The sequence below is a fragment of the Rattus rattus genome, chromosome 5, assembly GCF_011064425.1.
Source record: "Rattus rattus isolate New Zealand chromosome 5, Rrattus_CSIRO_v1, whole genome shotgun sequence".
In the NCBI taxonomy this organism is placed as follows: domain Eukaryota; kingdom Metazoa; phylum Chordata; class Mammalia; order Rodentia; family Muridae; genus Rattus; species Rattus rattus.
In genome coordinates, this window is record NC_046158.1 from 122,724,237 (window position 1) to 122,749,776 (window position 25,540).

The window sequence follows — 25,540 nt, forward strand, 5'->3', positions numbered from 1 at the left end:
GAGATTGGGACTCCCGTTTAAGGAATCTTAGAAAAAACTGAAAGAGCTTAAAGGTGCTTGAGACCCCATATGAACAACAATGCCAATCAACCTGAGCTTCTAGGACTAAGCCACTACCCAAAGACTATACATGGAATGACCCTGGGCTCCAACCTCATAGGTAGCAATGAATAGCCTAGTAAGAGCACCAGTGGAAGGGGAAGCCCTTGGTCTTGTGATTGTGAATATGAATTGTTTGGGGGAGGGTGGTAATGGGGAGGATGGGGAGGGGAACACCCATATAGAAGGGGGGGAGGGGCTAGGGGAATGTTGGCTGGGAAACTGGGAAAGAGAATAACAATTGAAATGTAAATAAGAAATACTCAAGTTTATGAAGATGGAAAAAAAAAAGAGTGTCAAGTCTCAAACCGAGGACAAATTGCTGGAGTGCCTATTTAACATTTCGAAGTGGACCTGGCCTCCAGGTTCTCCAGCACCCATTAAGTCCCTACTTGTTACATGGTATGGCTGGCATATCCCATCCTCTGGGCTGAACTCTCCAGCCTAGGGGCTGGGGGGCCGGGCTGCCTTTCCCCCAGAGGCTCTTCTCTATAATTCAGATATTTTGGTTTCCTTTCCTTTTTGTGCCCTTGGCTTCCTGGCTGCTGTACCTAGTTCCCCTCTCTCCCCCCTACCTTTCCCTCCCCATCTCCCCACAAGGCCCAGCTCACTCTAGTCATGTCAACTCTGGACTCTCACGGATGTCTCTGTTTCTGCCTATGCTGTCTCTTTTATATACAATAAACTTCTCTTCAATAATATCTATGAGCAATCCTTTCCTTTCCTTTCCTTTCCTTTCCTTTCTTTCCTTTCCTTTCCTTTCCTTTCCTTTCCTTTCCTTTCTTTTTCTTTCCTTTGTATTTTCTTTTTTTTCCCATCCAAAGAATAGAGCCTTTTCAGGATTAAAAAGGAAACAGTATCTTAATTGCATGGTTGATAAAGAAAGCAGGCTGTATAGAAGCCTTCCTGAAAAATACCTAGTACCAGGTGATCAGAATAGATGAACACACAGTGAGTTTCTGATACTCTTTATCCCTCAGGGTGCAAAACGAAATTAGACTGTTAGATCCTTCTTGTTTTTTCTCTCTTTTTTTCTTTTATCAAGCAGACTTTCTTTTAAATATGAAATCTTAAGCAGAATTTCTGTTTTTAACAAATATTCATTCTTTCCCCTGTAAGTCAACAAGTAGTTACTGAGAATGCTACATGTCTGGTACTGTTCAAGGAGCTGATACATGGAATACAAAATAGACTGAAGTAATGTTGACAAGGTGGAGACAGGTGGAGACAGGACTGAGGGTCAGGAAACCTGTCCTCTGGGACTTTGAAACTGGATGTTTTATTAGTGCTCAGTTTGAACATAACTGAGATTCTCTTTTGGTTTGTACATGATAGTACAAATCAAATAAGCTTCAGACACTCTATTTGATACCTTCCCAAATTAAGAAAAGACGTGAAATAAATACACAAAGAGTGTGATGGGGGGAGAGGGAAGGAAGACAAAGGGAAAATAGATGCAGAGAGATAGAGGGAAACACAGGGAGAGGCAGAAATAAAGAGAGGAAACAGATCAAGAAGCAGAGACAAAGAGAGAGAGAGAGAGAAAAAGAAGGAGAGAAAGAGAGAGAGAGAGAAAAGAGAGAGAGAGAGAGAGAGAGAGAGAGAGAGAGAGAGAGAGAGAGGAGACTGCTAAAAGATGGTGGGGATAGAAGAGCAGTTGTCATTTAGGATTTACACAAATACTTATATTCCACAGTTAAAATATATTAAGCACTTATCCTTGCAGCCAGTCAAAGATAATTTCCTTTGGTTCTTTCCTTATGAAGTCTCTAAATAAAGTGCCAGGTGTTTTCTTTCTCTTTTGAGGAAAAAAAAGATAATCTCTGAAATTGTATGAAGTTTAAATGATTTATGCCCTGGTTTAAAAATTTAGCTTGGAATTTAATGGCTAGCCTGACTTTATATTCAATAATATTTTATTCCCCACACCTGTCTTCTTGAGCAGTTTCAATCATGAATAATGGGGTAGGGGACGGTAAACACTATGTGTTCAGCAAAGGTCTTGTGGTTCCTAGCCAACATGGAAAGGGAGAACAGCTATTACCACAGGGTAGAGCCTTGCAGGGAGTCTGGAGTTTTGCCCTGGCAACACCAGGCTCCACAACTCTCTTCTCCTTGCGGTTTTTGAAAGACTTGATCTTTCTAATGTTACACACTGAAATTCAACCTATTAGACACTCTATTTCTGGGGAACTTTGTAGGCAGAATTATGGAAAATTCTTGTGGTTGTTGTCATGGTTTCTTGATGAAGGAGCAAAGCTCAGAATAAATTGTTCTCATTTGCATAATGTTTGAATATTCATTGACAGTGATGCTGGAACTGAATCTTTATGCTATAGGGAAAAGAAGCATGATTTCCAGCAGCTGGATGATGTCTTGGGGACTGAAGATGCTGTGAGAGCTTGGCTTGTGGGCTTGGCACGGACCTGGATTATTGATGCAAACTTTCATGAGTGGGACAGGCAGAATTAGTATTTCACATTTGGAATGGTGAGGGTTATTTCACCTTTGATGTGATTTGAGAAGGGGTAAAAAGTCCTGGTCAAATACCTCACTTTCAGTACCTATCATAATGGAATGGTTTCTTTGACCTAAGATCTTTGCTGTTACTTAGAGGGAAGTAGTGTTTCTGAGAAGCCTATTAGTTGCCACCACATCATCATTAGCTATTGAGGAGGAGCCTGCAGGAATGACTCCAGAGAAACTATCTATGGTGGTGAGAACAATGCCATGTTGGAGTAGAAAAGAGTACAGAGTAGAAAAATCCAGAGAACCTGACACATAACCTTAGAATGATTCAGGCTTAACTGAGTTCCTGCCTTTACGGAAGTCATTGGACATTTGTCATGGGAAAAGTCTCAAATGTTTCTTGTAAAGAAACATTTCTTTCATCAAATATTTAGCGCTAAGAGTTGAGGGAGGAAACTCTCATTCTTTACAATCATCCCCCCTACCCAACTGAATTTTCCTATTTGGTAAGAAAATTCAATTTTCCACCTCCTACTTGGTTTCATAATAACTTTGTATCTGAATATTCATACAATTTTAGAGGGTAGAGGTTTTGAGAGTTTAGTCTTTCTATTTCTGCCTCACATATTTCAGACAGTAACTGAGGTGCATAGCAATTGAGGACTTCTCCTTCTTCAGTAATTCTAGCAACCACCATCATTATTTGCTGTCTGCTGGCAAAACTTCCCCTTTCCTTTGCTACCTAAGTATATTCTTTAGTATGATCCAGTCAATAACGGGTAAGCCATCAGGCATTCTGAGCAGTTCATGCACGACAAATGTCCAGGTAGAATGTTTGGAGATACCACCCTGCATTCTGAAATGCTAAGAAAATTATTTCTATCTAAATAGTGTTTTCTCAGGTCTTGTTCTGACATATTATGAATCTGAATTTGCAGTCTTGAAATACTAGAGAGACTTGACAAAATGAGGGAATGATATGACCCACGCAAAGTAGTTAAGCAATGTACACTCAATGTTTCATGATTTTGAGATAACATTCAAACTGCATTTTTCTAATATCCTGAATTTCTACTCACAACCTTTGATCATAACTGTACTGGAAGTAATTTTTTGAGTTTTATCTGTTTAATATTGTGCCAGCATTTTGCCTTCATCTTCTTTTTCATGTCCCTTTGGTCCAGGGTGCATGTTTGATTTTATCTGTTGGTGTCTCCTTAGGGAAGGGACATGACTCCAGATGCTCAGAGAAAGGAGCAGATGATGTCAGTTGTAAGGATCACCAAGTTTTGCATGCAGGAAGTCTTCTCAGAGGTTCTTCAATTCAGTGAAGGGAAAGTCCAAAGATTGCTTTGGCTGAGTCATGCCCTCCTCTGTCTACACCACAAAGATGTAATGACACATCTTTTTATCTGGGAATCCCAAAACTGTTAGAATCAGGAAACAGCGGCTGCCTCATTTCCCACTGTGACTTGGACAGACAGCTACTACAATCTGACTTGATCTGTTCTTATGTGTGGCACAGATTATATTTACCACACAACCATATTCTATTGCATGATCTTGCATAAGGAAAGCCTGGACTATCCAGCATCTCAAATCCTAGTTACTGCTGTTAATTAAACATTTTGATGGGGGTGCCTTACACTGAAATGTCTTACTTTCTTCAATGTTTTTCTTTATATTCTTTAATCTTAGTTTTTCACTATTACTTTCAGCTCACATGGGATTCAAAAGAACTCAAAAGTGATGATCACTTCTCTCCTCTGATAGTGTGCATATCCACTTTCATAAGTTGGGCTTTATGGGCTGGAAATGCTGTGCACAAAAGCCAAAGAAAATCTCATGAAAACCATAGTGACTGACATGAGTGACATCCTTTTGAGTTGTTGCTCATGGTAGTTCAAGTGACTCCAAATATGATATAGGCAACTGCCCTTGGTTGCCTTTCAGAGTTTAAAGGTAAGTTCCCATTCTGGGAGACATTGCATAATTCCGACTTAAGACTTGGAAAATTTGAGCTGGAACAAACATGAAAATCTCTATCCTGTGGTCTACCTTTCATAGCACCAGTGCTATATAATCTGAAAAGAAAAGGAAGCCATCAATATTCTTATCCAGAGGTGATATTTATAAAACACAACACTGGTCAATGTTGCAATATATCCCTAAAGTTACAAAAGTGGAACTTGTATCTTGGCTGTAACCTATGCTGTCCAAATTCACTCAACACGAGGGGCATAATAACTAATCAACTGCATTCAGTAGATGAGGTCATGGATTTAGAGGAAAACCTATTAACACTATTTTACTAGATCAGCTTCATTCCTAACTGTATTCTAAAATTTATTCTTATACCTACAGATAAATTTAATTCCCACATTCATCAAAGAAGCTCTCTTTATTAGATTAAACCATAACACGGAAAAACACAACTAACCATAGTACATATATCATCTTATTGAAGGAACCCTAGCCCTGAATGGATACAACACAATTTCTGTAACTATAGGTTATAGAATCTTGGGAAAGAGGATGTGAAATGATTATAAAACCTACAATTGGCTGTGAGGTTGTGACTTCTTAAAATGACAGGAAAGCTACAACATGGCTGCTTAAATAAGACCTAAATCATTACAACACCAATAGGTAATCTAATATGAAAAGGAGAAATCTTTGTGAATCTCATCCCTAGATAATGAACTGCTGAAAACTATTGACTATTGAGAAAGGGAGACTTAATCTCTCTCAGGAACAAACTCCCTTCATGATTAGACAGTTGAAAATGGTCAGCACTGGGAACATACACTCAAGCCACAAAAAATGACCCAGCAGTTTGCATTTATATATTATGCATATATACAATAGTAATAATAATAATAATAATAATAATAATAATGAAATAAAAAAGAGGGCATCAATTTGAGAGGACATGGGGAACATAAGAAGGTATACAGGAGGGGTTGGAGTAAGAGATGAATAGGGAATAAAATTAGCTTTTAAGTAAAGTAATAATTGTCAATGCAGTTTATTTTCAAAGTAAAATGACTTTTCTCTCCTCTGAAAACAAAACAAAAAGAACATAAAGTTGGATGCATAGAGAATGGAGTAGGTCCCAGAGGACTTTGGGGGAAGGGGTTTAATGTGATCAGTATAATGTAAAACTCTCCAAGAACTAATTTGTTAAAAGGAGGGAGGTAACAGCCAGAATTTGAAATAATGAAACAGCAGGAACCTTACTGAGGATCAGGGTTCTATGTGTGCCAGGACTGGGAAGAAATCTTTCATGGTAAAGAGATTTTTATAATGTTCTATCTGCTGTTCCTAGTACAAAAAGCAGGTAGCTGCAGGAACATTTCTTCACATTGAGAGTTCTCAATGAACTCTCTTTGTTTCTTTCTGGGAGAAGAAGGAACACCCATACCCAGCTGTGCTGTGACTGGAGCTTTAAGAGGTCCAAACGCCAGCCTTCCCATTGAGTCCGGTTCTTTTGTTTTGTTTTTTTGTTTTAGTCTCATTCTGAAGTGATAGCGCATGACTTCTCCCTCTTTGGAATATTAAGTACTTTGTTCTATTGAGAAGACTCTGAGCTCTATTTATAAAATAACATCTAAAGTCTTGAATGGCTCTGTGATATTCGAGGTTTCTTTTGAGGATAGATTTTAGATTTAGACAACAACCCAGAGAACAGAAAGCACCCAGTGAGTAAGTCTGTGGTCACGGTAGGCGATGTTGCCTGATTTCAACAAGGTAAATGGTATTTTTCCAGATGAATTTTACACTCGAACCCCTGGTGATTCATATTTTCAACAAAACGACATTCTCAGAGACTGATTCTGGTCCATACACTCTTCTTGTTCTCATATATGCTCTGTATACTACAATCTTATACTGGGTCGACTGGAATTAGGTATTTAGATAACATGCCTGGCATGGTTTCCTGAAATTCTAGTCCACTTTGGACATGTGTTTAATTATATCAAATATGTGTAAGATAATTAAATTGGGTGTTACTTTTTCAGAATTATAAAACCCCAAGAATCTCTTGTATTAATAAATTAATCATTTAAAATAATTTAGGAATGTGGAAGTATCTTCAGATGTGTGAAGTAGACCCCAAATTCTAGTCCAGCTGCTCACCTTTTTTTTGCTTTGGTTTTAATCTCCTTCTCCCTTTCTCTCCCTCCCTCTCTTGTTCCCTTTCTCCCTCTCCTCCTCCCTCTCCCCTCCCTTTTACGTTCCCTCTCTTGCCTCTTTCTCCTCCCTCTTGCTCTCCCTTCTCTCTACCCATCTTTCTCTTTCTTCCCTTTTTATTTTCTCTGTCTCCTGGATAGCAGATTAAATGAACATTATCTAACAGAGGAAAAACAAACTTACTTCAACGTACTTCAAACTCGTACAAGATTCTTTTTTTTCCTCAGTAAAAGAGCCACACTCTTTTTGGCCACAGTCATTGCTGTCTTTTCGAGTTTCCCCCAAGTTCACACTTCAGGCATCTTTTAATGCTTGTGTGGCCACCACCTATTTCCTGTTATTGTGTTTCTTATTATAGACTGGCCTCTTCAAGCTCTTATCTTTCCATTGCCAGTTGAGGCAGTTTAGTTGAGAGGACTTAGCCAGAGGCAGAGAAAACAGAATGGATGGCTCCTATCAGACCAAGAACCGCAGCGTAATGTATTAAATAAGGGATGAATGCCCACCATGTCCATCACTGTGCGTGAGTCTTTGTTGTTGTCTTTCCACACAAATCAGAATGGAACTCAGTAAATTTTCAGACCTTTAGCTTTCCATCCCTCCCCCCTTTTTCTCCTCTAACCTAAGGGCAATCCTCAATTTTGTTGACATGTCTCTTTTACATTATTTTTGGCTAAAACAAGAAACAAATTATGTTGAAAAATATTGTGAGAACATGTCTCCTTCTAAGATTTCTAGCCCAATATAGTAAACTCCAGAGGTTCGGATTGTTGAGATAATACTTAAGAAAGCATCCAGGGTTTTGCTGATCCTCTTAATCAAATCCCAGTGCCGAGCCAGAGGCTTTCTTATCCAGAACTGAATGCAGGACAGAGTGATTTGAAGGAGTAACCCTGTGAGCTACTACCTAAGTGGGCAGGGAGACCCAAGCCCCACGAGTAGACAGAGCATGGCTGAGGAAGTCAAGCTTACATGCACTTTCCTTACCAAGTGTTATTTTGCAAAAATAGTGTCTCAAGCATGGTTATAAAATAAAATGTCTGATTTTCCTTGAGTATGTATTCTAATCAGAACTCTAGTCAAATTATTTTTAAATAATCTTGTTTTACCAGTAAAAGTTATTTTAAGGGAATTTTTTATTTAAAAATTTTTTTAGTTCATGAACATTATTTACAATATAACAAATTCCCCCTCCCCCCCTCTCTCTCTTGCCTTTCTCCTTTCTCTCCCTCCTTCTTTCTGTAGGGCGGGGCTTAATGTAGCTCAGACTTGCCTTGAGTCATATTGCTGAGACCATCCTTAAAACTTTTGTTCCTTCACGAATTTGCATGTCATCCTTGCGCAGGGGCCATGCTAATCTTTTCTGTATCATTCCAATTTTAATATATGTGCTGCCAAAGTGACCCTGCATTCTGCTGCCTACAGGAAACACACCTCAGAGACAAAGACCGACACTACCTCAGAGCGAAAGGCTAGAAAACAACTTTCCAAGCAAATGGGCGGAAGAAGCAAGCTGGAGTAGCCATTCTAATATCGAATAAAATCGATTTTCAACTAAAAGTCATCAAAAAAGATAAAGAAGGACACTTCATATTCATCAAAGGAAAAATCCACCAAGATGAACTCTCAATCCTAAATATCTATGCTCCAAATACAAGGGCACCTACATACATAAAAGAAACCTAACTAAAGCTCAAAACACACATTGCACCTCACAGAATAATAGTAGGAGATTTCAACACCCCATTCTCATCAATGGACAGATCATGGAAACAGAAATTAAACAGAGACATAGACAGACTAAGAGAAGTCATGAACCAAATGGACTTAACATTCTATCCTAAAGCAAAAGGATACACATTCTTCTCACCACCTCATGGTACTTTCTCCAAAATTGACCAGGTAATTGGTCATAAAACAGGCCTCAACAGGTACAGAAAGATAGAAATAATCCCATGCGTGCTATCAGACCACCATGGGCTAAAGCTGGTCTTCAATAACAATAATGGAAGAAGGCCCACATATACATGGAAGTTGAACAATGCTCTACTCAGTGATAACCTGGTCAAAGAAGAGATAAAGAAAGAAATTAAAGACTTCGTAGAATTCAATGAAAATGAAGGTACAACATACCCAAACTTATGGGACACAATGAGAGCTGTGCTAAGAGGAAAACACATAGCTGAGTGCCTGCAGAAAGAAACAGGAGAGAGCATATATCAGCAGCTTGACAGCACACCTAAAAGCTCTAGAACAAAAAGTAGGAAATACACCAAGGAGGAGTAGAAGGCAGGAAATAACCAAACTCAGAGCTGAAGTCAACCAAGTCGAAACAAAAAGGACCATATAAAGAATCAACAGAAGCAAAAGTTGGTTCTTTGAGAAAATCAACAAGATAGATAAACCCTTAGCCAGACTAACGAGAGGACACAGAGAGTGTGTCCAAATTAACAAAATCAAAAATGAAAAGGGAGACATAACTACAGAATCAGAGTAAATTAAAAAAAATCATCAGATCCTACTACAAAAGCCTATATTCAACAAAACTTGAAAATCTGCAGGAAATGGACAATTTCCTAGACAGATACCAGGTACTGAAGTTAAATCAGGAACAGATAAACCAGTTAAACAACCCCATAACTCCTAACGAAATAGAAGAAGTCATTAAAGGTCTCCCAACCAAAAAGAGCCCAGGTCCTGATGGGTTCAGTGCAGAATTCTATCAGACCTTCATAGAAGACCTCATACCAATACTATCCAAACTATTCCACAAAATTGAAACACATGGAGCACTACCAAATTCCTTCTATGAAGCCACAATTACTCTTATACCTAAACCACACAAAGACCCAACAAAGAAAGAGAACTTCAGACCATTTTCCCTTATGAATAGCAACACAAAGATACTCAATAAAATTCTGGCAAACCGAATCCAAGAGCACCTCAAAACAATCATCCACTATGATCAAGTAGGCTTCATCCCAGGCATGCAGGGATGGTTTAATATATGGAAAACCATAAACGTAATCCATTATATAAACAAACTGGAAGAACAAGACCACATGATCATTTCATTAGATGCTGAGAAAGCATTTGACAAAATTCATCACCCGTTCATGATAAAAGTCCTGGAAAGAATAGGAATTCAAGGCCCTTACCTAAACATAGCAAAAGCCATATACAACAAACCAGTAGCTAACATTAAACTAAATGGAGAGAAATTTGAAGCAATTCCACTAAAATCAGGGACTAGACAAGGCTGCCCACTCTCTCCCTACTTATTCAATATAGTTCTTGAAGTTCTAGCCAGAGCAATCAGACAACAAAAGGAGGTCAAGGGAATACAGAACGGAAAAGAAGAAGTCAAAATATCACTATTTGCAGATGATACGATAGTATATTTAAGTGATCCCAAAAGTTCCACCAGAGAACTACTAAACCTGATAAACATCTTCTGCAAAGTGGCTGGATATAAAATTAACTCAAATAAATCAGTAGCCTTCCTCTACACAAAAGAGAAACAAGCTGAGAAAGAAATTAGGGAAATGACACCCTTCATAATAGTCCGAAATAACATAAAATACCTCGGTGTGACTTTAACCAAGCAAGTGAAAGGTCTGTATGATAAGAACTTCAAGCCTCTGAAGAAAGAAATTGAAGAAGACTTCAGAAGATGGAAACATCGCCCATGCTCATGGATTGGCAGGATTAACATAGTAAAAATGACCATTTTCCCAAAATCGATCTACAGATTCAATGCAATCCCCATCAAAATACTAACCCTATTCTTCAAAGAGTTAGACAGAACAATTTGCAAATTCATCTGGAATAACAAAAAACCCAGGATAGCTAAAACTATCCTCAGCAATAAAAGGACTTCTGGGGGAAATCACTATCCCTGAACTCAGGGAGTATTACAGAGCAATAGTGATAAAAACCGCATGGCATTGGTACAGAGACAGACAGATAGACCAGTGGAATAGAATTGAAGACCCAGAAATGAACCCACACACCTATGGTAACTTGATTTTTGACAAAGAAGCCAAAACCATCCAATGGAAAAAAGATAGCATTTTCAGCAAATGGTGCTGGTTCAACTGGAGGGCAGCATGCAGAAGAATGCAGATTGATCCATGCTTATCACTTTGTACAAAGCCTAAGTCCAAGTGGATCAAGGACCTCCACATTAAACCAGATACACTCAAACTAATAGAAGAAAAAGTGGGGAAGCATCTCAAACACATGGGCACCGGAGAAAATTTCCTGAACAAAACACCAATGGCTTATGCTCTAAGATCAAGAATCGACATGGGATCTCATAAAACTGCAAAGCTTCTGTAAGGCAAATGATACTGTGGTTAGGACAAAATGGCAACCAACAGATTGGGAAAAGATCTTTACCAATCCTACAACTGATAGAGGGCTTATATCCAAAAGATACAAAGAACTCAAGAAGTTAGACCGCAGGGAGACAAATAACCCTACTAAAAATGGGGTTCAGAACTAAACAAAGAATTCACAGCTGAGGAATGCCGAATGGCTGAGAAACACCTAAAGAAATGTTCAACATCTTTAGTCATAAGGGAAATGCAAATCAAAACAACCCTGAGATTTCACCTCACACCAGTGAGAATGGCTAAGATCAAAAACTTAGGTGACAGCAAATGCTGGCGAGGATGTGGAGAAAGAGGAACACTCCTCCATTGTTGGTGGGATTGCAGACTGGTTCAACCATTCTGGAAGTCAATCTCGAGGTTCCTCAGAAAATTGGACATTGAACTACCTGAGGATCCAGCTATACCTCTCTTGGGCATATACCAAAAAGATGCTCCAACATATAACAAAGACACATGCTCCACTATGTTCATAGCAGCCTTATTTATAATAGCCAGAAGCTGGAAAGAACCCAGATGCCCTTCAACAGAGGAATGGATACAGAAAATGTGGTACATCTACACAATGGAATATTACTCAGCTATCAAGAATAATGACTTTATGAAATTCATAGGCAAATGGAGGGAACTGGAAAATATCATCTTGAATGAGGTAACCCAATCACAGAAAAACACACATGGTATGCACTCATTGATAAGTGGCTAATAGCCCAAATGCTTGAATTACCCTAGATGCACAGAACACATGAAACTCAGGAAGGATGACCAAAATGCGAAGGCTTCACTCCTTCTTTAAAAGGGGACCAAGAATACCCTTGGGAGGGAATAGGGAGGCAAAGTTTAGAACAGAGGCAGAAGGAACACCCATTCAGAACCTGCCCCACATGTGGCCCATACATATACAGCCACCCAGTTACATAAGATGGATGAAACAAAGAAGTGCAGGCAGACAGGAACCGGATGTAGATCTCTCCTGAGAGACAGAGCCAGAATACAGGAAATACATAGGTGAATGCCAGCAGCAAATCACTGAACTGAGATCGGTATCCCCGTTGAAAGAATCAGAGGAAAGTCTGGAAGAGCTTGAAGTGGCTCAAGACCCCATATGAACAACAATGCCAACCAACCAGAGTTTCCAAGGACTAAGCCCCTACCCAAAGACTATACATGGAATGACCCTGGGCTCCAACATCTTAGGTAGCAATGAATAGCCTAGTAAGAGCACCAGTGGAAGGGGAAGCCCTTGGTCCTGCCAAGACTGAACCCCCAGTGAATGTGATTGTTGGAAGGAGGGTGGTAATGGGAGAAGGATGGGGAGGGGAAGCCCGTATGGTAGGGAAGGGGAAGGGGAAGGGGGTTAGGGGGATGTTGGCCCGGAATTCAGGAAGGGGAATAATAATCTAAATGTAAATAAGAATTACTCAAGTTAATAAAGAAAAGAAAACCTTTTGATCCTGTTCCATCCATATCTCAAGTGCTCGGGTTAAAGTCAGTCCTCTGGATTAGATGCAATGACAAATATATATAATCATGAAAATAAAAGAAAAATAATCCTAAGTCCTATATAATTAAGGAAACAGGTGAAAACATATTTTTGTCTTAAACGTACTATGAATTTTAACACAAGCACATCAGACATCAGAGACCCTGGGGGTGGTCTACATTTAATATCATTGATAATTCTTTAGGTAAATTATGACATGATGGTTATATGTACAACAAATTCTGAATGAAGAGGGAATTCCCTTCAACCAAAACAGAAGGGTCAAAGTAGAAGCCGGAGAATTTAGGACATAGTTCATGAAGTGTGTCAAAAGATAAGAAATTGAATTATACCATTTTCTATATGTCCATGCAGTGAATTTCCTGTCACTTGCTCTTCCATATACCATCAATTCAGTGCTGTAGCTTATCTTTCCAACTTCTGAATATGACAGATTTGTCTAAAGAATCAATTTATTAAAACATGTGGAACACATAGGACAGTGCAAATATTGCTCAGAAAATTGTAAGAACTCTCTATGTATGAAAGATAAGACAAGTAAAAACAAAAAGGCCAAACACATCTGAAGGCCTTAAAATGACAGTTTGAAATAAGAGAAAAGCAAATACATCTCCTCACAACAAAGAAAACTGTGTAAATCCATCAAATGTGCATGAGAATACTTAGGGCTGGAGCAGAAGACCTGCTGTCAACGCTGATGTCCTCATAAAAGTAATGTTGACAATCAACAGGGAGTCAGTCTAATAACTTCTTGGCTGGTGAACATCATTCGCAATGTAAGAAATCTGACACTTCATAAATCAACTGATAATAATAAGACTGAAATTGTCACCTCTTTGTTTTAAATTCCTTGGGGTCCTTATTTTTTAAACTGGTCAACACTTCCATTGAAGACAATTTCATCTTTCATGACGGCATCAATCTTGACAACAAATTGACTTGGCATTTGTCTGCTTACATTTAAAATAAGGGTACAAGTTAGTATGCCATGGTGAATGTGGAAAAGTTCTTCCACCTGTCACAAGGATGGATATGGCTAACAGAGCAATGACTGGAAAGCCTTAAAGTCCCAGTAGTCTAGCTCCTTTTCTCATTTTCTGAAGACAATACATTGATTGCTGAAGTTTCTACAAACAGTAACATTGTTTCTTTATATTATATGACAAGAAGCTGCTCACTCTCTATAAATTGATCTCAAGCTCTCTGTGCAATATTACCACACTTGTTCACATCTTATTTGTCCATTCTTCATCAACATCAATTCAATGGATCCTTCTTACAGGCACATTCACCTTATAAAATCTCATCTGTCTGTCTGTCTGTCTGTCTGTCTGTCTCTGTCTCTCTCTCTCTCTGTCTCTCTCTCTGTCTCTCTCTGTCTCTCTCTCTCTCACACACACACACAACTCTTATGAGGCATATATTGTCCATTGTCTTTCACAGATAACAGTCTATGATTTATGGTAGATAGAGCAATTGTGACTTTTCTAAGAATAGAGCTTCTTTACATCTGATATTTCATAAATCAAGTGATAAGAAAACTTACCTTTCCTGAAAAGCATGACTAAAATATACATGTAATTTTATCTTTTCTCGCTTACCTTAGTGCTTCTGATAATGAATACTACTTCTAGATTCTTTTTTTCCTATTCTTTCCAATCCCCTTTCCATCACATATTTCCAGGGGGAAATTAAAAGAATGCAATTTCAGTGGACCCAAGTTTATTGATGACATGTGAGAAGCTGTCATCTTCACACCCTGTATGAGACTTTGTGGTTGATGGATTGCTATTGAATTTTTCCTTTTTAAGTGTAATACAAGCTATAGTTGGACTAACTGGCTTGCATGCCATAGATTTAAGGTGAGCTTAACAACTCATCCCAAGTAATGTCCATGACATTATTTTACCTTCTTTTGCTGCTGCTACAGTTAGTCATAACATCTTTCAAGAAACATTTTATGTGATTTCCAATGGAGAAGAATACATGCTGCCAAGCTTGACACGCTGAGTTAGATCCATGGACATCACCTAGTAGGAGAGAACTTACAGTGTCCTCCAGTCTAGATAAGAATACCGGATCATTATGTTCATCGAAGCCTTATTTATAATAGCCAGAAGCTGGAAAGAACCCAGATGCCCTTCAACAGAGGAATGGATACAGAAAATGTGGTACATCTACACAATGGAATATTACTCAACTATCAAAAAACAATGACTTTATGAAATTCGTAGGCAAATGGTTGGAACTGGAAAATATCATCCTGAGTGAGATAACCCAATCACAGAAAAACACACATGGTATGCACTCATTGATAAGTGGCTATTAGCCCAAATGCTTGAATTACCCTAGATGCCTAGAACAAATGAAACTCAAGACGGATGATCAAAATGTGAATGCTTCACTCCTTCATTAAAAGGGGAACAAGAATACCCTTGGCAGGGAGTAGAGAGGCAAAGATTAAAACAGACACAGAAGGAACACCCATTCAGAGCCTGCCCCACATGTGGCCCCTACATATACAGCCATCCAATTAGACAAGATGGATGAAGCAAAGAAGTGCAGGCCGACAGGAGCCGGATGTAGATCGCTCCTGAGAGACACAGCCAGAATACAGCAAATACAGAGGCGAATGTCAGCAGCAAACCACTGAACTGAGAATAGGACCCCCGTTGAAGGAATCAGAGAAAGAACTGGAAGAGCTTGAAGGGGCTCGAGACCCCATATGTACAACAATGCAAAGCAACCAGAGCTTCCAGGGACTAAGCCACTACCTAAAGACTATACATGGACTGACCCTGGACTCTGACCTCATAGTAGCAATGAATATCCTAGTAAGAGCCCCAGTGGAAGGGGAAGCCCTGGGTCCTGCTAAGACTGAACCCCCAGTGATCTAGATTGTTGGGGGTAGGGCTGCAATGTGGGGAGGATGGGGAGGGGAACACCCACAAAGAAGGGGAGGGGGGGAGGGGGATGTTTGCCCGGAAACCGGGAAAGGGAATAACACTCGAAATGTATATAAGAAATACTCAAGTTAATAAAAAAAAAATAAAAAAATACCGGATCATGCATGTACTATCCATCCCCTAACACATAAAACATAATAAATAAAAGATATATTTTGTTTCAGACCTTAAGAATAATGCTTGTAGATAATGTTCCCATTAAAGAAATATTTTGTCTCGAAATGATTGGTAGGTTTTCATCCTTTTTACTGAACAGGTGAATTGAAGATACTTGAATTAGGATGTAAATCCAGAGTCTTTTTGTCTTCTTTATTTTCACACGAGAGTAGTAGACTAAATGCCTGCCAATCTCACTAGTGAGTGTGTTCAGCAGTAGCACCCATCATACCCCACTTTTCTTTTTGCTCCTCAGCGTCTAAAATATCTTTTCTTTTTTTATATCTAATTTTAGGAAGCTGGTTTGGATTACAGTCACATAGAAGCTGAACCATCTCCAACATCCACATCAGAATGTAACTGTAGCTTGAAGTAAAGGTCATTGGTGGGGCAACGAGTTTCTATTGCTTATTCTGGCTCCCCAACCCCTTCTTTTCTGTCCTGAAGATCATTTAGAAGAACCACTACTGATTTATCTGTTCTAAGCTGTGAATGTTGATGTACAATTGATTTCTTGTTGATTAGCACTTCTCTTGATGAAGTATCCAAGTGTCATGTAGAACAAAATGGACTTTGCACATGATGGATTGGGCTGGACACTCCACTGGGGCATCACTGAGCCAAGACCACAGTGCTTTGGCTCCAAGTTGCTCATGGAAACTTTTAATTGGCTGTTTCATAGCCCTTGCCAATTATTTTCAAGATGAGCCCTTGGAATAGAATTTAGACGGGCTTGTGAATTTCTAATGCTGAAATTTGTTGAAATCAACGAGCCATTTCCCCAGCCCCAGATTTCCCATCTTTCCAGTTGTGTATGATTGTCTGTACCTGTTCTTCAATGTAGTTATTTAATTGTTTAGTTAGATTTGGTTTCACACTAATATGTATGTAATAACATCACATAGATTTTAAATTTTGGTACGTTGGAAACTTTTGCCTCTAATGCCTTTTTTGTCTTTCTAATGCCATAAAAAAAACTTCGTGCATGATAGTATCTTTGCTGTTCATTACCAGTATCTTGCATAGTCATTCATACAGATATACATCCTACTATTTCTTTGATTAATATTAATATTAGTCCTATATAATTAGTCTGTTGTCTTTATTATTTAAATATATTCCAAAAATTTGCCTAACACTACATTGTAATTCTAGAATTATTGGGTATAAGATAATAGAAATTTCATGGCATTTAAACATTTTACTCATGAACATAATCTTTTGAATTTATTCATCCATTTGTTTCTCCATAAGTTCACTACTCTCCATCTCATTCTTAGACACTTATATTACAAAACTTTTATATATTTCCTTGCAGTGCATTATGGTCTGCATGTCTATATCCTCAACATCTACCCTATTGAAATCTAGTCTCCAATGTATTAGTGGGAAAGGCAGAATTTTCAAGGTGAGTAACTAATGAGGGAAGAAACAATGTGAGTAGGATCAATGACCCCATGAAGAGAACTGGCAAGCTTTACCCTGTCTGTAATGGAAGGACACCATCGAAGCATCAGGCTACCACAAAACACTGAATCTACCAACAATATTGATCTGAAACTCTCCAGTCTTCAGAACTCCCCTCAACACATTTCTAGGATTTCTAAAATAATCTTGTGTGCTGGATAATTTTATGCCAATGTAAACAAGCTACAGTCATTTTCAAAGAGAAAACCCCTGTTGACAAAATGACCCAACAGATTGACCTGTAGATAATTTGTGTATTTTCTTGTTTGATGATTCGTATGGGTGAGCCCATTCCACAGAGAATAGTGCAACCCTAGGAAAGTGGTCTTGGGTACTATAAGAAAGTGGTCTGAGCAAGCCACTAAAAGGAAGTCAGTGAGCAGTATTCTTCCATGGCTCCTGCATCAACTCCTGCCTCCAGCTTCCCACTCTGACTTCCTTGGGTAATGGATTATGAGCTATAAAATGAAGTAAACTTTCCTCTCCAAGTTGTATTTTGTCATGGTATTTAATGACAGCAGTTGAAACCATTATTAGATTTATCACATTTATGATAGCAGCCTGAAAGCATGAATACAATATTGTATAGGATTTTGTCATGTTTTGAAAACAAGTTTCTACAAATTTGCATTAAACCATTCTCTTCTACAAAAATATTTCCTTCTCACTAATTTCTAGTTCATTATATAACTTTCCCAGTCAATGCTCTTGATTTTTTTCTGGCAGAAAGTAATGAAACATGAAAATAATGATACTATTTATGTTTTTCTTTAAATATTTCTATGACTTTTCATATTTCAGTCTTGCATTGACTAGCATATGTACTTACGGAGTGGTCACAATTATGATCTTTACATTTTTCAGACTTTATTGGCATCGTGTCTAGGATTTCATCGTTGGAAAATATAGTTCTTTTGTTGTGAGATAGTTATTGATCCCACTGAGGGTTTTTGTTGTGGTTGTTTGTTTTGTCTTTAACATAGAAAATCTCATTGAAGTACTCACAATCATGAAAAATATTTAAGAATTGGAAATACTTATTATAAATGTGATTGCTAGGATGAACATATGTTACTTTGTTACTCTCTGGTCTTTCCTCCAGTTCTCCCACATTCACACATGAATATTTATATCGTTTATACAACTAAAAAGAAAAAAATCTGTGTTCCATTTTTGAGTCAATGCTTTGAAAAACATAACTCGGAAGGCAAGCTATGTGAGACCCAGAATTCACTAGAAATAGGAAATTGTAATAAGAGTTGACTGCTAGATCACAAAATTATCCTACTGATCTGCTATCTTGGTATGAATAATTTTTATCCTAATGGAAACTCTGGACTACAGGGCTTTCAAAAACAGATTTTTTTCATGTAGTTTGCTCTCAGTCCAAACAGTGTACATGTGCATTTCTCCTCCTAGATAGTTGATTCCTTTAAATAAATGTCTCCTTGCTGCCTTTGATGTTGATTATTTGAAAATCAAATTTCAAGTTCAGTTTTGTCTAAATAAACTCTTTGGAAACTTCTTTATAAAAAAGTAATAACACATGATATTAATAACATAAAAAAAGAGGATTTAAGTTCTTAAAAAATGTCTGCACATGGTAAGTATAACCAGAATTGAACTCATGTCTTCACAGTGACATTTGTTAGTGTTTAAACACAGGGAGAATTACTTAAGTTCTCTATGTTTCAACTTACTTATTTGTAAAACTATGCTAATAGTGCCAACTTAAACACATGCAGTAAAGTTTAAATGAGATGAAGTACCTAAAATACGTAATTTAGTATTAGTATACAGTCATCAATCAGACATTTAACACATTCTGAGTTGGGGATGTAATTCAATTGAGAGAGACTTTGCCTAGGATACACAAAGCCCTGAATTTCATACCAAGGAATTCATGAAGCTAGGTGTAATGATGCAGTTCTGTTATTTTAGCAGTCAGGAGACTTAGAATAAGGAATTCCAAGATCATCTTGCAACAGTGTTGAAGGCAAACTTGTATTGCATGGCATCCTATCTCAATGGATTAACATATATTATTGTAAGTGCTATTAGTGTAATTGCTGGATCTTTTGTTTTTATCTTTTGTATACTCAGAAGCAGGCCAGAAAACACGTCTGAAATAGAGCAAAAAGTTATGAATTCTAAGAGTTCAAAGGATTTGATGAAGAATACATGGGGACAGAGTAAAATTAGAAGACAACCAGTGTCATACCCACACTTGATGTAAGAAGTTAATGTGTGAACTTTCCATTCTACATTTCCCTACACTTCCTTTTTCCTCACTGTTGATGGTTTTGAACACTGTAGCTTCTTTTTTCTATACCTTTGAAATTTGCAATGCATTTGAAATCCTCTGCTGTTAATTTTCTTAATGTTAATATCAAAAGGTTTCACACATATAAAAAATAAACTATAGTTCTTAAATGATACTGAGGGGATTCACAGTCTATGGCTTTACAAAGATGCAGAGTCCTGCTTAGCTTACGAACAACTTCATTATTTGTGCCTTTTGTCAAATGCACTTAAAGAAAATATCAAACTCATGCAATAGCTTGCACCCACTACCTCACCATTAATAGGTTTGATCCTAATAAACCAAATTTCACAAATAATTATTTATTTATAAAAGTTGTTAATGTTTTTCTTTATTATCCTTTAAGAAGTTCAAAGCCTGGGATGTTTGACCTAATCCTGGTTCTTCTTATTTTCAGGATTTGCAACTGAATCTTAAAAGAACAATGAATTCATTGCCTTTTCCATTATGTCTGATCAAAATGTATCTCAAAATTAACTACCATTGAGCATTGAACACAAATCTAGATACATGGAAATAGATCAGATAGTATTCTTATTTTCCAAAAGAAGGTAAAAAATTAAGACCCAAGGAGGCCTTTGCAACCAGATACCCACCAAACTTAACTAAACTCTAAACTCTTAGTTCTATAGTTTTCATTCTACCTAATAATAGGTCTTCATGCTAATGTGGTACTGAAATTTTTTTTTTTGCCATATGAGGTTCTACCTTAAGAATTAGCTTCCCCTAATTAACTATTCCTCCTTTTCTTCACCTGCTTCCTTCTATCTCTCCAAGCATCCTGTGCCAGAAAATAATAAGCTTAGATAAATTATAAACTGTAATAAAAAGATAGAATATAAATCTTCCATGGGATGATTTATTTTATAACACTACCTCACCCAGCCACGCACTTCATCCGTATGACTTCCTTTCATTGTGACTCATATTATTTTTATACAATTCCATGGAGATAGGATAAATGAATCACACAGTTTATGACTGAGACTATATTCCCTTAGGAAGAACTTGTGTAAAAAGAAATGTGTAAATATCTCTGTAGTCATGGTTCATTAGTGTTCTGATTCATTTAGGTGCTAAATTTTTAATCCACATGAGATATTTCTAAATTATCAGTTCCAACATTTAATTTTGATTTGCCCTTTCTGCCAAATTTAACTGAAAACAGAAAGGAATGTGTTGTAAATTCTACCGGTCCTATTAGCAAAGTAGAGGACAGGAAAGTCGCCTCCCTGTCTTGCTCTTTTTGTCAGATTAGTAGGTAAGCTCATATTATAAGTGGGTTATGTGCTAAATGATTACTTTCATTCGGATTCAAAGAAAACAGCAGGAATCTTGAGCTGAAAGCCCTGAAAAAGTTGTTATTTCTGGCCTTTTAATAGAAGTAAGTGGAGATGTGTTCTTCCAGATCATCAAAGAAAACTACTCATGAAATTTATTCAGTCTTTGTAGACACAAAGTTAAAACTTTAGTCAAGATGCAGTGAAATTGGTTGAACTTTCTATGTGTTGAGGTACCTATGTGTTCAGGGATACGGTGAGCTTACTAATCCTTTATATTCATAGGATCCTTCACATATCATGGGAAAAGCTGTGAAACACCCCTGAATACCATAAGAAGTATATAGAAGATACAGGCATGGAGTCTGAGAAGAAGATAGTACCAGTAGCTACAAGTGAACGTGGGAATCAGTAGTCAGCAGCTAATGTAAGAAGACATGAGACAGTGCTTGTCAGAGAGACTAGCGTGCAGTGCAGGTGTCAGGTGAGCCGGTGTTATCACAAGCTAGCCCCTTTGCCTTTGATGACAGGGACTATATCCAAGGAGGAAAGAAATGGAAGCATTATATAGGAAATACTGTAATGTGACAAAAGATACCCTGGCGTATTGAATTGGAATTGATAGAATTACATCATAAAGATAAGAGGAAGTGGGGTTGGGGATTTGGCTCAGTGGTAGAGCGCTTGCCTAGGAAGCGCAAAGCCCTGGGTTCGGTCCCCAGCCCCGAAAAAAAAAAAAAAAAAGATAAGAGGAAGTTACTTTATTATCAGGAATTGGTAGGGACACATGACCTCCAATTAAGTGCAGAGAAATACATGTTCATCTTGTACACTTGGTGGTGTGATCACGTAAATTGCCAGTGTGATGCTTCTGAAATAAAACTGAGTGTGGAAACTTCTTTCTTTATCTATTTCATGTAATTGGAGAGAATTAATTAATTAATTACACCTTCATTAATCTAAGTGTGTCATGGTCTAAAAATGTATCATGAAAAATAAGTTATATTTTTAAGGAAAAAACACAGAATTTCTAACATGCATCCTCTTCTGTTTGCTTACCCATCCTGTTCTCTCTGATTTAGCTTTACATGAAAGTAAAATAAGACTAGATACCAAATCAATATCATGATTGCATTAGAATTTGCTTTTAAGTTATTATTCTGAATTTCATTAGCGATATTATTATAAAGATCAGATATATGGATAGCTAACATTCATTCTTTAAGGTATCACCAAAATGTGTATGTAAATCCTTTGTCCACTAATGAGAATCCTTTTATGTTACTGGTTTTGAAAAGCCTTGCACAGTGAATGGATCGTCAATCAACTCTCAACAGCATTGAGACCTTCAGATTGCTGTATCCATGGAAACATGCCAAAAATGGTGACACAAATTAATTCATTTGTGTGGAATTCACAGTGAGATCCCACTTTCATCTTTCAGAAACTACTGTTAGGAAGACTGGTGATAATGTAAAATACTGAGCAGCAACAAAACAGTGATGCATTATCCACAGGACCTTCTGCATGGGAACACCGGGGCTTCTTTTCCTTTGTAGATGGCAGACAACTGTTGGTAATTTGATATGTCCCCCTTTATGTTCTCTTAAAAATAATAAAATGTTACATTAATTTAATTCATTTTTTAACTTTCTGTAACTTAAAACATCTAATCAGCACTGAAATTGAGTGTAAAGATTTACAAAAGAGTAAAATGTAGAAAAATGATATTTATTTGCTAATACCTTTTCTGTAACATATAAGTAATAGCAGTAAAGATACAGCTAACATTAAACTTAGAATTAATTACTACTTTATTATATGAACAGATTAATTCAAGTGCATGCATCTTAGGAAGTTTCTATTTTTTTCATTCCTGTCCTAGTTTGCTATTTATAGCTCTGATAAGAAAGATACTGCCAAAATCAACTTGAGGAGGAGAGGATATTTAGTTCATCTTATAGCTTATAGTTCATCCTGAAAAGAAGTCAGGGTAGTAACTCAAGGCAGGACCCATACAGAAACCATGGAGTAGTGCTGCTTACTGACTTGTGTCCTGTGGCTTACTGAGCTTGATTTTTTTATAAGACCTTGGACCACCTGGCCATGGTGACACTGTTGGTGAGCTGGGACCTCCCCTCAATCATTAATCATGAAAAAGTCCTATATACTTGCCTACAGGTCAATCTGATGGAGGCAACTACTCTTCCCCGATTGGTCTAAAAGCAGTGCAATTGCTGAATGTGTTATGTTATTTGTCTTGTTTGTCTTTGACGTTAGTTCAGTGTCTAGACTATTCTGCACTTCCATTACTATGTATACTTTAAAAGCCTATGTTTTTCTGTGCATTCAGATAAATTGTTTTTAATGTTCAATTTTCATTTGGGAGATCACTACTCACTCACACCATCACATTCCAAGGCTAACTAGGGTCCTATCCCTATGCTTGGTTGGCTGTTGGATACTGCAGCTTGTGTACCAGCCTGCCATGGAGAGTGTCCCAGATTTCTATCAATTTGCAATATCTTCATAATGCCAGGCCTCGTTCAGGTATCTAAGCATATACATCAGTCCTCACAGACACTCTTGAGTCACAGTCTCATGTTTTCTCGGTTACTACTAAGTTGAAATCATCACTGTCCTTCCAATAAAACAAAACAAAACAATATAAAACCAACTACTGGTGGGATTGATTGAACAACTTGCCATATATGATCTGACAACAATCAAACTTGGATAACAACGAAAGACCAAAATTACCCTCTACTGAGTCAAGCTAAAATCCCAAACCAGACATGACCAGCAAAGAAAGGAAACCCATATGCCCAGGTCAAGTCACAAAAAACAATGTGAAAAGTTAAGGCAAATGTTCTCATCATCTCTTCTTACCAGACCCTCCACTAATCTCACAAGAATGCACTCAAATGAAAACTACCTAAGTGAGCCGCAGGACAAAGAATAAAACACAACAATCATAAGCCTGATCAAATAATTTCAGGCATCTACCAAAGTCAGGAACAAACATCTCAATAAGCTTAGGATAAATAAACTCTTGAGTGAAGTTCAAGAAAACACTGTACAGCTGAAAAAAAAATGATAAACACAATTCAGGATATGAAAAGTGAATTCAGTAAAGAGAGAGAAATACTGAAGGAACTCAACCTGAAGATGAAAATGGAATCGAAAACTCTACTACCCAATGTAAAAACTCAGGGAAAGCCTTAACAATAGAGCAAATCAAGTAAAGGCTTGAGCAAAATGGCAACCCACAGATTGGGAAAAGATCTTTACCAATTCTACATCCAATAGAGGGCTATTATTCAATACATACAAGAACTCAAGAAGTTCAGACTCCAGAGAGCCAAATAACCCTATTAAAATGAGGTACAGAGCTAAACAAAGAATTCTCAGCTGAGGAATATCAAATGTCTGAGATGTACCTAAAGAAATGTCCAACATCCTTAGTTACCTGAGAAGTACAAATCAAAACAACTCTGAGATTCCACCTCACACTAGTCAGAATAGCTAAGATAAAAAACTCAGGTGACAACAGATGTTGGCAAGGATGTGTAGAAAGAGGAACACTCCTCCATTGCTGGTGGGATTGCAAGCTGGTACAACACCTATGGAAATCAGTCTGGAAGTTCCTCAGAAAATTGGACATATTACTCCCTGAGGACCCAGTGATACCACTCCTGGGAGTACACTCAAAAGACGTTCCAACCTATAACAAAGATAGATGCTTCATTATATTCATATTGAGACTGATGAAGTAGAGGGACTGGATCACTTGAGGAAAGAATTTTTAAAAACTAACCCCATGAAATAAATATGCAGGAACTTTGAGACACAATGAAAAGACACCATCTTCAAATCAGAAGAAAAGACAGTCAGGTCAATGGCATGGATCAGAACTTCAAAAGACTCATAGAAAAAACTTTCCCAGATTTAGAAAAGACATTCCCATACAGATCTAAGATGCACATATAGCATCAGGTAGGAATGATCAGAAAGAAATGCTCTGTGGCCTATTATAGTTTAAACACTAAATATACAGAACAGAAAAGAAGATATGGAAAGCTGCAAGAAACAGAGCATAGGCCACATATAAAGGAAAACCTATCAGAATGGCAGAGGACTTCTCAAAGAAATGTTAAAAACCAGATGCAACATACTCTAAGTTGTGGAATACCACAGGTGCTAAACTAGACCACTTCATCTGGATGAACTATGTACAGTAGTTGAAGAAGAAAGAAAATGTCTATGATATAACTTTCAGTCTAAAAGAATCCATGTCCACCAAGACAGCTCTAGAGAAAGTCTTAAAAGTAAGAGCCCGGGTTGGGGATTTAGCTCAGTAGTAGAGCGCTTGCCTAGCAAGTGCAAGGTCCTGGGTTCAGTCTTCAGCTCCGAAAAAAAAAGTAAGAGCCCATGGAAAGAAAACAAAAGAAGTGAAAAACAAAATACTACTACTACTACTGCTACTACTACTACTACTACTACTACTACTACTACTACTACTACTAAAACAACAACAACAACAACAACAACAACAACAACAGTAGCAACAACAGGAACAGCAAAGCTACAAAAAAGGATATCAACTCTCATCTTTCAAAAATGTCTTTGGGTATTAATAGCCTTAATTCTTCAAGAAAAAGGCACAGGTTAGAGTATCTATAAGAATC

General features: G+C 37.6%; 1 non-coding gene across 1 annotated transcript; it reads right to left on the minus strand.

Annotated features, from left to right (window-relative positions):
• Positions 1–8,062: 8,062 nt before the first annotated feature.
• On the minus strand, positions 8,063–8,166 carry LOC116902469. The gene has a single exon (XR_004388087.1). It is a non-coding gene; the product is annotated as a U6 spliceosomal RNA (small nuclear RNA).
• Between the last annotated feature and the right edge of the window lie 17,374 nt (positions 8,167–25,540).